This window comes from Gymnoscopelus braueri (genome assembly GCF_963280865.1).
Source record: "Gymnoscopelus braueri genome assembly, chromosome: 10".
In the NCBI taxonomy this organism is placed as follows: Eukaryota; Metazoa; Chordata; class Actinopteri; order Myctophiformes; family Myctophidae; genus Gymnoscopelus; species Gymnoscopelus braueri.
In genome coordinates this window covers 17,356,543-17,372,828 of record NC_137611.1, presented here as the reverse complement: position 1 = coordinate 17,372,828, position 16,286 = coordinate 17,356,543, and the positions used below count along the sequence as shown (strand labels likewise).

Sequence of the window (16,286 nt, the reverse complement as noted above, 5' to 3'; positions counted from 1 at the left end):
AAGATGGCAATTTCAATCTGTTCGGTCCAACCAACACTTTGGTCCCTAACAGGATCTGGATGGATCGCTATTGAATTGTCTGTGCACCTTCGTTCTCAAAGGAAGATTAATCTTACTGTTTTTGGTGAAACAATTGCCAAAACGTGGCAAGAAATTGGTAAGAAAATGAATCGCACACAGTGGTAGATGTCAACCGAATATGACAATTTCCAAATGCCCACAATTATCTAAAAATATAACATACCTATAGATGAATTGCCATGAAACTTACTGAGTGCATTCACAATCCAGTGAGGAGTACTCCGATTTTGGTGACCCCATGACCTTTCCTTTAGTGCCACACTTTGCACACAAGATAACTCAAAATCTAATCGCCCGGATTGCCATGCAACATGTGTGTCCAAATTTGGTCCCAAACAAGATATCTTGAAAAATACTACCTGGGGTGTAAGGAGCAGCACAACAGCAAGGTTTGCCAAGAATACACCCACTTAGCAACAGTTTCCCACTACAACCACAATATTATACTGTGGGGAGAGTGCAACTCATTCGCTGTCCCCATCGAGATTGTTCTGGTTGGGTTGAACTACACAATAACAATGACTCCTGTTGATCATTGCAAAAACAGACTTGTGCATATAGATGCAGAGAGTAGTAATATGACACATTATCCATTCTCCGAAGAGACACGGAAAAGAGAAATGGTGTCTCAGACTAAGTTGGACATCTGCTTGTTGAGAGAGGTCTATTATTCCTTTGAGAGGATCTCCAAACCTGAGAAGTTGCTAAGCTCCTTCCTGTGCCCATACTGGAAGTTTATTCAGTGCAAGTCTATATACCCTGTGGACTCCACTGAGAGAGAGAGAGAGAGAGAGAGATGGAAAATACAGAGAAACAAGAGAGGCAGACAGAAGCAGACAGAAACAGTAAGGGAAAGTGGAGACAGAGATACACAGCAAAATTACGGTAAAAGTTAAATTAACACTGAGGAATTTACTGTGTAGAGACACAGAAAGGAGGGAGAGGGATGGATGTCTGTGATGAGGTGGGAGGTGAGACAGAAGGCATGGAGGTCCCTGCTTGCACTCTGCTGTGTCAGCAATACCTCAAGGAGGGAGGGGATGGGAGTGAGTTCTGTGGGCCTGGGTGCTGCCTCCAAAAGGAAAAAGTGGCCCCTTCAAAATACAACTTCAAGTGGAGGATTTTTTTCCCTTGTTCGGGTGGAATATTACAACCGTTTTAACTCATTACGAGAGAGGCTATAAACCATACCCTGGAGAAATACTGTACCTCCGCATCTCACGTTTATCTCACGATCTCAAAGTGCCTGTTTTGCATTTAGACAATGGGGCAGTGACGGTGTCTTGTACTGTACATGGTGGGGGGTGGGGAGGATTAAGAGAAACCATAGGGAAAGTCATACGCATCTCCTTGCTAGGGTTTCTTTTTTTAAACTGATACCCAAAATAGACTTGAGGTTTATTTTATCGTGTGGTTTTTATGAATGAGAGCAAGACACCCCATCGTTGTTTTGTATAGCAAGTGGTTTCATGTTATTAACGCTTTGCCTTAGTTTAGAACATTTCTCAATGCCTATTCCTGGCATGCTTTTCTGTTGTTGTTTTGTTGTTTTTTTGTTTTCTTATTGGGGGAGGGGGGTGAGTGGGCGTGGGTGTGGGTATCTAGGGGGGTTGTCAACAGTTTTATTTTCTGCTGTGGAGTTGCATTTATTGCTTGACTTCTTTTTTGGGGGTGAAACAGCGAGTGGTTTTAATTTACATGGACTTTATTACCAGAGAAGAATGTTTTCTGAATTCCTGCTTATTAGTCTCCCCCCCAGGGTGTGCATGCACGCAGTCTGAGTTCTGTTGTCCCGATGTAAGATTACTCGCTCGTGTTTTCAATAAAAAAAATGAGTTGAGTGAGAGTGGGAGGAGAAGAGTTATAGGAAACTTGAAAGGAGTCAAAAAGAAAGTCTAAGCCAGCGACGCCGACTACACTGCCGTGCAGAAAACAACAGCATATTAAAGGACAGACAAAGAAAGTGAAAACAACACTTCCCCAGGGTGTTTATAAAAAAAAAACGATTCCCCTGATCTGTTAAAGTTGGTCTCTTATGGCACAATGACCCGTGATTGGCGAGAAGAACCGTGCTCGACCAATGACAACTTACAAGCAGACAGGAATTCTTCCCAGACAGAGCACAAATCACTGTGTCCTGTTGGGGGCCATGCCTGAAGCACGGGTCAACCACGGGTCGACCCAATGGGCCCCTGCTCTTAAGATCACCCCTTTGTTTAACCCTTGACTTAAAGGCCACTGATAAAAACTGAAGTGCAGATGCTGATAAGTATAAAGCATGGCTCTTGGCAGCACATGTTACCAGACAGTATACAGAGACATGTGTGGATGTAGGAGTGTCTCATTGGAGGTTGAGTGCAGGTCAGTGCCGTGTTCTCAAGACTTAGTATAGCATGTGAATTTTATTCAAGAAGTTAAATGTTATCACACTCAGAGATCAACATGGGTTCCAGCTGTCGTTATTATACCTCTGTTCCATCTGGCTAACACACAGTTATTATTATCAACACAAGTGGAAAAAAAGGTTGCAGGCATTAGTGAGGGGGCTCTGCTGATACTAACTTAACACATCACAATTCCAAGTTTCAATCGGGTTGCGCAGTACTGTCAGTCAGTGGTTGTATATGGTCATTATTGGTTTGAGATTGGTCTAAGTGTCTCACCATTCTTCTGAATTGCTGGTTCTTGCTACGGGTCCCCAAGGGACACGTTGGCCAACCATAACGACACCCCTGCAACAAAATGTCATCCGATAGGATGACTTCCCTCACATGATGGATGTTCGGTGAGCCTCTCCTTCACAGCAGGCTTTGGCTGGGTTGCAAGAACAACACATGCACTAGTGGTGGAGTTGCCTGACTCCATTTTCTTTCAGCCCTCCCAATAAAGGATAGAAGACAGGCAGGCACGAGAACTGTGGCATGTGCCTCAGCTTCAGTCTGATATATTAATGAAAGTATTTTGGCTCTGGCAACGGCCAAAGTCAACCTCAACGCTTCCTGTCCTTGAAAAGAGACAGAAGGCAAAAATGAAAGATGTGTATTTTTCTTTGTTCACTTCTAAGTTGGAGCACCATCCCCGTTTCAGGCCGGGCCAAGACAGGGGCTCGGCGTGTTTGTTGCTTTGGCTGTGATTATATTGGCCACGAACCATTGCACCCCTCAGTATTATTTTTGCTTAGGTTTCCTCGCTTTTATTCAGGGATATATTCAAAAATGGCACCACAAGTTGTGAGAAGAAGTTAACCACACTTGATTTTTCCAGTGACTCAGCCCTCCAGTGTTTCAAAATGTAAGTTTCAAGTGAGGCATTTGTTTGTGTTTTCACATCTGCACATCTGCTGCGGGGGAAAATGTGCGCTCTCTCTCTGTCTGTTTGAGCATACCTAAACCAACTGTTATGTCTCTAGTAGAAACAGCATGCAGTTGAATACTGTGGTGCAAAGCAAATATATTTCCATCAAGATAATTTGAATGTGGCAAATAATAATAAAATATTATATAACCCACTTCCTAGTTATGGATGTGGACCACAAAACAACCACACTGGCCTTACCAGGCAGTTGCATCCCACCTTCTCAATTGCCCCAGCATCTTTCTCCGCTAATCATAGTAGCTAGGGCCACACTTGGCTGGCAGACAAGCTGGTTCCACATTGTGGTTTCACTGGTTTTCCTTGGGTGATGAAGCTTGAAAATAGCTTGTGTGATTCGATAGGAGTACAGCAAAGTCCAATCTGTGCAGATTCGCCAGGTCTATATTGTCAAGGAGCCAGGCGTTGAGTGTTGCTGATTCAGTATCTATCTGCCATGATGGTGGGCCACCCAGCAGGCCTGGCCACACTAAACCCAACAGCACAGATGGTCTGCGGAGTAAAGGAGCCCTCGTACACAACTCAACTACTTTGCCTAGAACAGTATACCCAGGCAGTGGTTTTGGGTTTGCATGAGTACGTAATGAAATGCTTTTTTAACCCACATTATACAACATGTTTGAGCGTATTTGGGTTCATGTTGTTGTGGTGGTGGGGTGGGGATTAGGGAGTTGGGTCTTCTTGTTTGATGTTGCTGAGTTTTATTTTTGGGTGTCTTCCAAGACACAGTTAACACATAGGCAATTCATTCTGGAAAGCATCTTAAATCCTGAAATTGTCTCCGCTTCAGGGTCGAACCTCAGACACAGCACCATCATCATTTAAATTGCTATTCACTTGTGAACTGGGAAAGATAGTTTATGTCTGAAAGTGATAAAAGACCACAGTCTCACAGATGCAGCCATTGTAGATGTCTCACTTTTTACTGTGTGCTTTTCTAACTAATCCTGTACTTTTGCACCTTTTGAATTGTTTAGGAAAATTAGGTTTGGCTTGTTCTTTCTTTCTTTCCTTCTTTCTTTCTTTGTCAGTTATAAAGGCTGTTTTAGTTAGTTGGCGGGACAAGCAGTAAGAGTTTTTGTCTTTTAATTGTACTAATTTAGCTCTACTATATATCATTCAAGTAATAGTTCTCTGAATTGTTGGCCTACATATCTGGATCTCATATTGAGATTTATGCATGCAAATGCATAAACACTGCCTGTGGGCTTTATATATAATAAAAGAACAACTCATATGCTCTTTTTTTTTTAAACTAAATGTATATTGCTGTAGATGTAGCATTTTGATCTGAATTATGTTGTGATAAACATTGCACATTGAAACTAGCATCAGATAAATGCTGTAATTTGATAAATAGATTAACATTACTATCAACGAGAAACTGCTTCAGCGAACAAAAGATGGTATAGTCCCGCTGGGAACTCTTGACAGTGTGAGGAGGGAATTGGCTGTGGACATGGCAGAAGCTGCTGGCAGATCTCGTTCTTGATGGTATGCAGGTTGTCAGCTGTTTTCCAATCTGTGTTTTGGTTCCTTTGCAACCGGATAAACTGCAGTGTCTTCTTCTCTGCTATGAATTCTTCTACCACACCATCCACAGCAAACATATTATTGGTTTCCATCCATGTTTGACATAAATTCCTTCGCCAGTGAGGTTGCTCACAGTGACAGTTCAATCAGCGTGTGGTGGAACATTAGTTTGTGCTGATTGGTCAGCTACTGTTATAAGCATTAGATCTGATAACATTTGTCAGCCCTGGGGCTGGTATTGTTGATCACCCTCTCTGTCCCTTTACCACTACAATTTGCATTTCCTTCACCCAGGACAATAATAAAGGCTGGGTATGTTTCTTTACTGTTCTTGTTGTGAAATCGCAATCAGAAGCAGAAGCACAGAGCATTACTGTGTAAGTAGATTGAATGTTAAATTATATACTATTAATAATACTATAGACTACTAATTGTGCACTTTGTCTTCAGGGCCAGTGTGTGGAAACCTGGTATTTGATGTTATCATTTGGTTACATTTATCACAAAAATACAGTACAGACATATAGCAGTATAGTACAGTGTATCTTCATAAGTTATAAATCAAAGACTTCCTCAGAATAAGAAGATCTGTGAAGTCAGTCTATGTCCATTGTGTTCTCTGCCTGTGTTTTTAATCACATGAACCCTACCGTCCCTATTCTGGGGTGAACATTTGGCGAAAATAGTCGAATATAGAAACTCACAGCGTGTCACATTGCAATGCTTTGTGAGCTTGTGGATCGTCTATTTTCACGGAATATTCGCTGAAGATAGTAGAGGGGAAAAAAGGACTGGGTCCGTATACACCCCTGGAGGACTCCAGTCAACGAAGTATTGTGTTTAAGTGGTTAAGAGTGCTCCAACTTGCACTCTTTCCAAAAATGTGTCCATCACTGGATGTATTTCTTGTTTTAGTTTTTTGGATTTCGGATTTGTTGTTGAGTTACCCTTTTGCGTTTTGTTGTAGCGTGAAGACCCACCCCTGACTAATGGCATATTCATATATTTCCTTCCTTCCTTCCTTCCTTCCTTCCTTCCTTCCTTCCTTCCTTCCTTCCTTCCTTCCTTCCTTCCTTCCTTCCTTCCTTCCTTCCTTCCTTCCTTCCTTCCTTCCTTCCTTCCTTCCTTCCTTCCTTCCTTCCTTCCTTCCTTCCTTCTTTCTTTCTTTCTTTCTTTCTTTCTTTCTTTCTTTCTTTGTCTTTCTTTCTTTCTTTCTTATCTCTCTCTTGTGCTTTCTGACTGGGGTTCTCATGGGCCTACTTTACTTGAGATTACCTCATTCTAAAATGCCAGCACTGGAACACGAGCAGAAGGAGCCAGGGGGTCTCTCACTTGCTCTCTACACAGGCCAATAAAATTACTTTATTGCCTCCATGTTGTTGTTCAGAGTACATGCATGTGAATGATGGTAATCGAGAATGCTCTGTCTCAAAGGGCAGCTTTTTTTCTTATTGAAAATGTCCTGCATAGAAAGTTGGAGATATACTGTTCCAGGTGCACATACTGTTAAAGTTGGCATTGCAAAGCGCTGCACGTACAGTTCCTTTTAGTGGGAACACTGTGTGCAAAGACCCCTTGGAATTCAATGCACAACTGTTCTCAAATGCTGACTCACCATTGTGCTTCTTGGCCCCTAAAGAAAAATGGATTCCAGCTATTACACCAGTGTTGGACTGAAGTGTGCATTCATTTGCTGGATAATGGATTCTTAGGTTTGACGTGTACTAGCCTAATCCATGACCATGTATTGTAAAGTTTAACCATAGCACAGTTGTGTTCATTAGTCCCTTGGTAGTAGAGGTCTCCAGAAAAAGCCTGAACAGTGTTTCTCTACGTCATGCTGGCTTGAGTCCTGTCTTAAAACAAGGTGTTTAGAGTGTTGTGCTGTTCAAATTATAAGCAAACTGTGGATGAACTGATTAAATATAGATAATTATGTCATCAGTTTGTTTTGTGTGCATGTGTCTGTGTATGTGCATGTGTGTGTGTGTGTGCGCATATAAGAGGGAGAGAGAGCGAGAAAGAGAGGGATTTTAAGAACATTCCTTTTTAATAATGTAGATGCAGGTGCTTTTCGAGTCCAATTTTTACAGCTTGTCCTGGGAATATTAATTCTTAATTACTAAAAAGGTCTCCTGCCAAGACCACCTCTGCTCTCCCTACGCAGGTTGGAGCTGGATCAGTTGTAGTATTCTGTAACATGTACCGTCAGCGGTCGGCACTTTTCTGCCCTAAAACCTGTGGCAGCTGATGTGTGGTGTTGTTGAGCTGGGATTCCAAATATGGACATGCCAGCCTTACGTCAGCACAAATCTGTGTTGTGAGGCAACGGTTCACATCAGCACAAATCACCATTGTTAGTCAACAATTTCTGTTATGTAGCACTATATTGGATCACTCCAATATGATATATCCCTCCACGGAGGGATCCGAGGTAGACTAACAGACGGCCTCTGTGGTGGCACGCTCCACCAGGGGTTTGGCTACTTCTTGAGCACAGCTCCGGGGGGTTCCCCTGTCTGATGTCTGGGCCTCGGCCAACTGGACGACACGTAGCACCTTTGCTAGGTTCTACTGCATTGATGTGGTCCCTTCCGACCAGGTGGAACGGGCCGTTTTGGGAGTTGCCTCCGCTTCTGTGGAAACGGACGACTGCTCTCTGTTGTGAGAACTATTATGTACGATTGGTATATATATATATACGTGCGTGCATGCGCAGGGGGGGCCTGATCACTGTGCTGTGCCTCCCGGCCCGGCTTTGAGTTGTTCCGCCACTGGTGTGCCGAGTAGGTATTTGGGCAGGCGCGTACACCCCCGTATACAGACAGAGTAATCTGTTAGTCCGCCGCCACGGAGGGATATATCATATTGCCGTGATCCAATCGCTCACATAACCGTGGTTACATAACGTCGCCTTGCTAAACTAAAGTATTTTTTTGAGGAAAATTATATTTTGTGCCTATCGTACATAACTCGGACGGCGCTTAGTCGAATAGCAGACCATCGGCCCGGTCGTCGCGGGCACTCGCGCCTGGAGGCGCTCGGGCGCGACTCCTTGGCCTCAAGGTCTGCTGATTCGGCGCGCCTCCGTCATGGTCCAAAACTATACTTTATCGGCGGAAAAAAGAAGTTGACTGCCGCTCCTCCACCGGCAGTTCCGCGACTGCCGCTCCTCCACCGGCAGTTTCCGCGGCAGTTCCGCTGCTCCACCGGCAGCTGCCGCTCCACCGCCGGCAGTCACTGCCGGGAGCTGCCGCTCCTCCACCGGCAGTTCCGCGGAAGTTCCGCGGCTGTTGCCGCTGCCGGAGAATGCACTCGCTCCTTCTGCAAAATAGGCCTTTTTTTTGGCCTAAGTCACTTGTTTTTGTGACTTAGGCCAAAAGAATTGGCAAAGGATTTTGACTTAGGCCAAAATCATTTGGCCTAAGTCAGGTTTAATCCTATTTAAACCTATTTAAATCTCTTATGTTACATAACTGACAGACAGAGTTATTTCTATTTAAATAGTCATAATTTGTTATAAACATTTTGGGTGAAATGATTAAGAAATATCCTATAGTTTTGTTTTGGATCAGTTTTTTATTTTTGAAAAACTTAAAAAGCAAGGTGACGTAGTAACCATCGTTGTGTGTGTCAGACCAGAGCTCGATCAGCGAGAGAGAGAGAGAGAGAGAGAGAGATGAGAGAGAGAGAGAGAGAGAGAGAGAGAGAGAGAGAGAGAGAGAGAGAGAGAGAGAGAGAGAGAGAGAGAGAGAGAGAGAGAGAGAGAGAGAGAGAGAGAGAGAGAGAGAGAGAGAGAGAGAGAGAGAGAGAGAGAGAGAGAGAGAGAGAGAGGGAGGGAGGGATGACTTAACACTCTGATCGAAGTGTCAGGGCAATAACCCAGGAAAGCTGATAATGTGGCGCTTCGTGCTTGCTGCATTGCTGGGGTTACAATGCATCGATTCACTTATTGTCTCCGCCAGGCCGAAAGGCATGGCGAGAGAGTATGTTTTGCCCTCTGTCCGGTCCGTCCGTGTGTGTGTGTGTGTGTCCGTCCGTGTGTGTGTCCGTCTGTGAACAGCTAATCTCCCGCACCGTTGGCTTGATCGCAGTCAAACTGTGCACACACACTCCCTGGATACCAATTCAGAACCTCTGCCCCAAAATGTTCACATGGGCCTGTTATAGCGCCACCAGGAGGCCGCTTTTTGCAAAACTCCTACAGATTTTGTCCAAACATCATGCAAATTGGTACACAGTATCTCTATAGTCATTAAACGAAATAAGTCTTTCCGATTTTTTTATACTCCATCCTGATTGGCTAAAAATGTCTTCCAAAGTTTAAAGGAATGCTCCGTTTTGAAAAAAATGCCTCAAATCGTGAACACAGCATGCAATTTCAGTGAAATTTTGCACGCACATTCCCACTATGCAGAGGGAGAAATGCCACTTGAAAATTTTCAAATCGCCCTCATGGTGGCGCTATAACAGACCGATTCATGTTTTTACCTATAACTGCACCGATCTGTGTAAAACTCTGTATGCGCACTCCCTAGAGGTCAAGGAAAAACCTTTGCACTGCATTTTTCACATTTGCCTTTTATAGCGCCACCAGGAGGCCGACTTATGTAAAACAAATTTCTTTATATTACTACTTCCGATTTCATCAAAAATTCACGCAAATCGGTATACATGATCTCTATAGTCATGTGATCAAGGTGAATCTGTTTGATTTTTCATATTCCATCCTGAAAGGCTAAGATTCACATCTAAAGTTTGCAGTAGTGGCTCGTTTTGAACAAAATGCCGCAAATCATGAACGCAGCGCCCGATTGCGGTCAAACTTTGCACATTGTGGAAGTTGCGGAACAAATGCCACCCTTTTAAGATTGGCTTGTTATAGCGCCACCAGCAGGTCTAATTTATCAAAACATTTGTTTTGAACAAAATGCATCAAATCATGAATGCACTGTCAGATTGCCGTGCAAGGCCTAAGAAGAAATGGCACCCTTTTCACATTGGCCTATTATAGCGCCACCAGGAGGCCACAATAACCTACCTGACCTGGCGGAGACCTGTGCTCCGAGGAGCACTTTTTCTAGTTTAAGTTTCGATACCCAGCATTGCATGGGTGAAATAGGCTGTCTCTGCCATGACATATGGCATCTGACATGGCATGGCATGGCATATAACAGTTGCCCAGCCTTGTTTATGAGGCACAGTTACACTTTCCAGCACATCTCCTGAGATTAAGATAAGTGACCTGTTTGTCATAGCGTGTCTTTCTTTAACCAAACGCAGATGAGATGACAAAACCAGACCTAACCAGGTCTACGTAAACGTATTCCCTGGATCTTAACTCCCTTTTTAATGGACCCTTTATACTGTATGCTCTAGTATTAAGGCTTTGTTTGTGCCTTTTAGTACTTCCTGAACCTCGAAGAAACAGCTGACTGCTCAGATAACAAGTGTGCCGTAAAGCTCTCCCTCAAAATCATTGGTCTGTAAGTTACGACTAAAGCATTCCATGCTTTTTCCTCTCACAAATCCTTCCAACAGATTCATCACTGTCAGAACCAGACTCTCAATGAAGGTTCCAATAACTACTCATCTTTCATTACATGATTTCCATTCCATTGTGAAGCTATTTGCACCTCGTGCACCTGATGAACGTCTCACATGAGTCCATAACCATGCTAATGTTGGCCATTACATGAACTCTGCAGAACAACTTTGTCTAAAACAACTTTGTCTATCGGAGTTGTTGGTTGTTGAGTAGCAGGTTCACATAGTGGAGTGAGAAAAACATACAGTTAATTTGCATATGTACATGATTGGACCAGTGAGATTTGGACAATGAAATCACACTAAAATCTCAGATAGTTATCTAAATATTTGGGACGCGAGCTTGGTGGCTTTTATTTTTTAATTCAACCCCCAAATCTTCTACTGTAATGTGGATTGCATGATGCGTAGCACCGTATGTGTTGGTGAATTCTAACCTTATTTCAAATAAAGGTCCTACCCTCGATTTTTGGGATGAACATGCAACATGATGCAAGCTCATGAGATTTGTTCCTTGATGGATGTTCCTCTGTTTACCCTGTATGGTCTGTAGCCAGACTTTTCAAAGGATGCTACTCTGTCAACAACACTGGCCAAGAGGGGGGATTATCCCATTCAGATGTACAGTTATCCATTTCATCCGTTATATTTCTGCAAACAACATTAACATGCAGTTCGCTGACCACAACCCACTGATCTCCTTTATTATATATTATGAAAAGGAAATTGAGTCTTACAAAAGAATCATCTTTATTAAAAAATAAAATAAAAAATCCATTGCGTTGAAATATTGCAGGAGATCCAACATCTTAGAAGTTTGTTCTTGTGCCTGGTACACGATGGGGTGATGTATCAGATGTTCGCGTGCATCCTTTGATTTGGCTGCGTCGTAACAAGGTCCAGATGCCTCAGTGGACCGGACTCAATTTAAAGTGTCATAAACCTGTTAGCAGCGAGAGAATGAAAAAGAAAGAAAGAAAAATGAAAAATGCTGCCATGGCATGTAGGCTAGCTAAGCAGTTCAAGGACCCTAATGGCCCAGTAATTTGTCTCAGTGGTATAACTTCCCCTGTGTGAGTGTTTACTTGTTAACATTCCATTTGGAGACTGTTAATGCCAGGGTAAGACCCAGAGCAATGCACCACAGTGACACCAGGCATCATGTTGCAGAATGAGAGGTTCAAGTTACGCATTTGTCTGGACTGGAGTTTGGAGTTATAGAGGTGCCTCTACTCAAATTCAACAATGTCCAGGGGCGCCGATATTTATAAGCTCTAGTGGGTGCCCAACCTGGCACACATGCACGCGCGCGGCACACGCAGCACGCGGGTTTGGCCGGATAATTTACTTTTTTGGGGGGGTTTTGTAACATTATTTCGGTTAATTCGGTTTATTCAGTGGCGATCTGAACCAGGCGATAAGATTTTGGGAAAAAAATGTTTTTTTTTTTTTTCTTTTTTTTTTTCCAGCACCCAGTGGGTGCTGGAAAAAACAAATATGATTTTCACATTCAATTGCCTTCCTTGGTACATTTATTTTGACTCACGTTTGTTTACTGTAGTATTGTGTTTTGGTCTGCTGAAGCAGTTACCAGCCCAAATCATTTTAGCATGAGACGGATTAAAGTAATTAGAAAACAGTGTAATTACTGTAGCTTTATGGGACAGCATATCCCTCTGTAGACAAATGTTGGTAGGAGTACAAGAAAATAACAAAACTAAAAAACATTGTTAAAACGTCTGTTTCTGCTGGGGGCAAAGTATGAAAAAGGCAAAATAATCCTTTAAGTCCAGTATAGAGGTTAAATCTCACTGCCCTCTCTTTCCAGTCTCCGTTCTCAGGGCACACAAGCAAAAAACACAAATTCCTTATAAATCACCTTTTCAAAGCCAGTCGAATACGGTGGCTGGCCTGGTCCATGTGTGACCATTGATTAATTGCTTGTGACTGTATGCAGGTCTTTGTTTTTGTGGCAGGCTTAAGCCTGAGTTATACTTCATCGTACAGCGTTGTCACTCGCCGAAAACAGCAGATCTACAAGCTTACTTGTCGGTCTGCTGTGTTCGGTGTGCGGCACCGTCATGTGACAGAGCATAAATCAAGCATGAACCACAGTAGGCTACTGTATATAGCAGTGTTAACGCTCTGCACAAAAGTGCTTTACACAAATATGATCCATGGTCTGTACAGGCTTTCTTTGTGTTGCCATGGAAATTTCCACTGCCAGCCACTCCGTGAGACTGGGCAAGCAAACGATTCCTATTGCAGGTACATGGAGTAAAGGAAAAAACTGTAAGGAATTTTCTTTGACCGACCCACAGTCCAAATTAAATACAGCTGTTTTACATACACCGGGGCAGACAGAAACAACTCTCTTTCTCGCTCTCCTTTCTCTCTCTCCTTTCTCTCTCTCTCTCTCTCTCTCTCTCTCTCTCTCTCTCTCTCTCTCTCTCTCTCTCTGTCTTTGTATCTCTCTCTCTCTCTCTCACACACACACACACGCACACGCGCACGCACGCACGCACTTCCGCGCATGCACGTGCACACACACACACACACACACACACACACACACACACACACACACACACACACACACACACACACACACACACACACACACACACACACACACACACACACACACACACACACACACACACACACTCTCTCTCTCTCTCTCTCTCTCTTGTTTCAGAGGTGAGAGTATAGAAATCCTCAATTATGTGTCTGAGACACACAAGAGCAGGTACGGTGTTGGACACTCACACTTACTTGTCTACTGTCCGTGCAACTGACATACAATACATACAGTATAGTATGTAAGTAGCAAGCGATGTCTACATACAGTACATTATGTAAACCCCCCCACCATGCCCCAGCTCATTCTAGGCTTTTCTGCTATTTATTTACCTCTTGGGGATTGTCTGGCCCGATTCCAGCTTGTTGATTGGGACACCCTGGCGGCAGTCCAACCGCAGAGCTCTCAAGCTTAAATCCCCTCCATGCGCTGCCTGTACCATACCAGTTGGTTTGAGCATTATGCTTCTCAGCTTGCTGTGATATGTATTTTACACGTACATATCAGCATGTTTATTTGCCATGGCATGTTCCCCACACAGACAGAGAAAAGCTGTGATGTATTTTATGACTATACTCATTTTCACACCTTTCACACCTTCCACTATTTATTATATTATTATATTTATTCTCCTCAAAACTTTAGCATCATTCAAATCCTTCATACTTTCACCTACTTGACTATTGAGGTACTTGACTTTTTTCTCCAAATTTGGTCATTATGCCAATTCAGTCCCCCCCCCACACATCTTTGTGTTGCCACTGCTGTTGCACCCTTCTGGCTCAATTGCCAGTGAAGAGCCTACACTTGGGCGTAGCGTCTCCATCCTACTCCTTCTGTTCAACATTCCCCAATGACCCCAGTGGCCCGCCACCCAGCCCATAGCATAGGAGTACGTCCAGCGACAAATATCAACCTCCCCGCCCGGCTTTCCTCCACCCGAACACAGGCTAATTGTGTTCATATTATGCTCAGTCAAACTGGATGCATCCCTAGACTCTGTGGTGGTGGACAGGTACTTTACCACTGCACCACCAGAGTGCACAAACTCCAATTCTCTTGACTCCAGACATAGTTATTTCACAAACTTTGAGAGTTTGAGATGTGCTGCTACTTTTTGCCCCTTATGTCTAATCTCATGTACATAACTGCTGCCTTTTTATGCCATGTGTATATTATATAGATATCTTAGATGTTTTCTCCTTGCCCCCCACCCTTATTTATTTCCTGGAAACAATGAATGATGGATATTGCACAAAAACGAATTTCCCACTTCACACCTGCAACCCTTTGATGTGACAATAAAATGTATTCTAATTATGATCTGATTGATCTGACCTGTTTCTAATCCTTACGTTTCATTAAAGACCTTGTTAGACAGTGTAATCTTCCCCTTGAACGTCATGTTCATTTTCAATAGATATAATACAGAGACCACTGAGAACCTGAATCTTGAGTCAAATATGTTTACAAGTAATCTGTCTATCAGTATACAGACACTATACAGACAGCTGGAGAAGCTTCGACCTTAATGCTTGTTACTTCAGTGAGCCGTTAAGAACAACAAACAAACCTTTGGACCCATTCAATAGCATGTGTGATACTACCACTCAGTGTGGTCTACGTTTGCTCCTTACACTGATACATACATTAAAACCGTTTGGCATCTGACCCGGAGGCTTCAGACTTGGCGGCTGTTTACTCGTTGCGGTTGTGTGCTTTAGGCAATGTGTGGTTAAATACAGTGGGGGGGCCTTGGATGGAGCTCTCCACACTGGCCCCGCCATGAAGCCCTCAGTACACACAAGGACAACAGTGCCCCCCATATCCATGTCCAGGGCCACGGCTGGGCCCCTTTGAGGCGGTCAGCCATGATGTTTTCACAGATGTGTAGGTCCAAGGGCGAGAGGCCAAACCCTCCTTCACCCCCCCTGGTGGTCTGGTCCGCCCCTGGCGAGAGGAAAGGACCCTCCTGTGGCTACAGCCTCAGCCCCACCATGGATGACATGATTAGCTGCAGGCTAGCTGGCAAAAGGGACAATCTGGAAATAGAGCAGGCTGCCTCTGATGCTATTAGAAGGAGGAAGTCAAGCAAGGATGTGAGTCCAGCTGTGGAATGTTTGAAGCCTCTACTCTTGGAAGACAGAGGAGGTTTATTTACCACGATACCCAGAATACCACAGGGCATGCCAGTCTCTGCCCACATCCTTGTCCCTGAGAGCATGATGCTGCTCAAAAACAGTTAGTCCTTCTATGAAGACGTCAGGTTAAATTACATTGGAACTACTGAAATCACACTTTCATTTGCTATTCACTATTTCACTATTGGTCACACACACACACTGAAGGAAAGTACCAAGGATACTATGCCCAGCATGAAGATCGCCTAATTTGGCACAACGCCAGCGCAACGTCACAGAATGACGTCACATCTCTAGAGATAAATACTGGCATTGAACAGAGACAGACTCAAAATGCAAATCTACTACAGAAGACAAGTATTCTCAGAAGACAAGTAGTCTCAGTTAATCATATATCAGTTAATCACATATCAGTTAATCATATATCACGATATCTTCTATACGAAGATATGACGCAAGGGGACTTTTGAAGGGGCTATGCCGAAAATAGGTTGCTTTATTCGGATACATACGTGTCACTGCCCGCCCCTGCCGGTTCTCTGAATTTTTATTTTTAAGTAGGCTCTGTCATGATTAATTGACCACATATATGAAGTTAAACAACTACATTCTATCCAAACGATATCTTAAAAGTAAATTCCGTGCCTCAAAAAATAAGTTTGAGAGCGTTTTAAAGTTTTAAAACCGAAACCAAAAACAGCGGACAGAAAAAATGTCCGCTCGTTCCATTTTTGTCGGCTGCACTCGGTTCCATTCGGTTTCACTCGAACTCGCCACCTGATTGGCCAACCTTCGCTGTCAATCACAGAACATTGAGCGAGGACGCTGATAGGACAGTTCACACGGACACGGACACGCACGGACACGCACACACACACACACGCGCATGCACTTCATTTCATTTATGTCCCGGATACCCGGATGTCAAAACATAAATATTAGGGAAAATACGGATTTCAGAAAGAGGACTGTGTTTCAATGCAGGAAAACACCCCAGCGTCATTACATAGTGGCTGATAGAGGGGAAAAAT

General features: G+C 43.6%; 1 protein-coding gene across 2 annotated transcripts in view; it reads left to right on the top strand.

Moving 5' to 3' along the window:
* The window catches only part of colec12 (collectin sub-family member 12), a gene marked incomplete at its 5' end in the record, with an annotated part of 34,594 nt that overhangs the window by 5,508 nt on the left and 12,800 nt on the right, over positions 1 to 16,286 (top strand). The window lies entirely within an intron of this gene.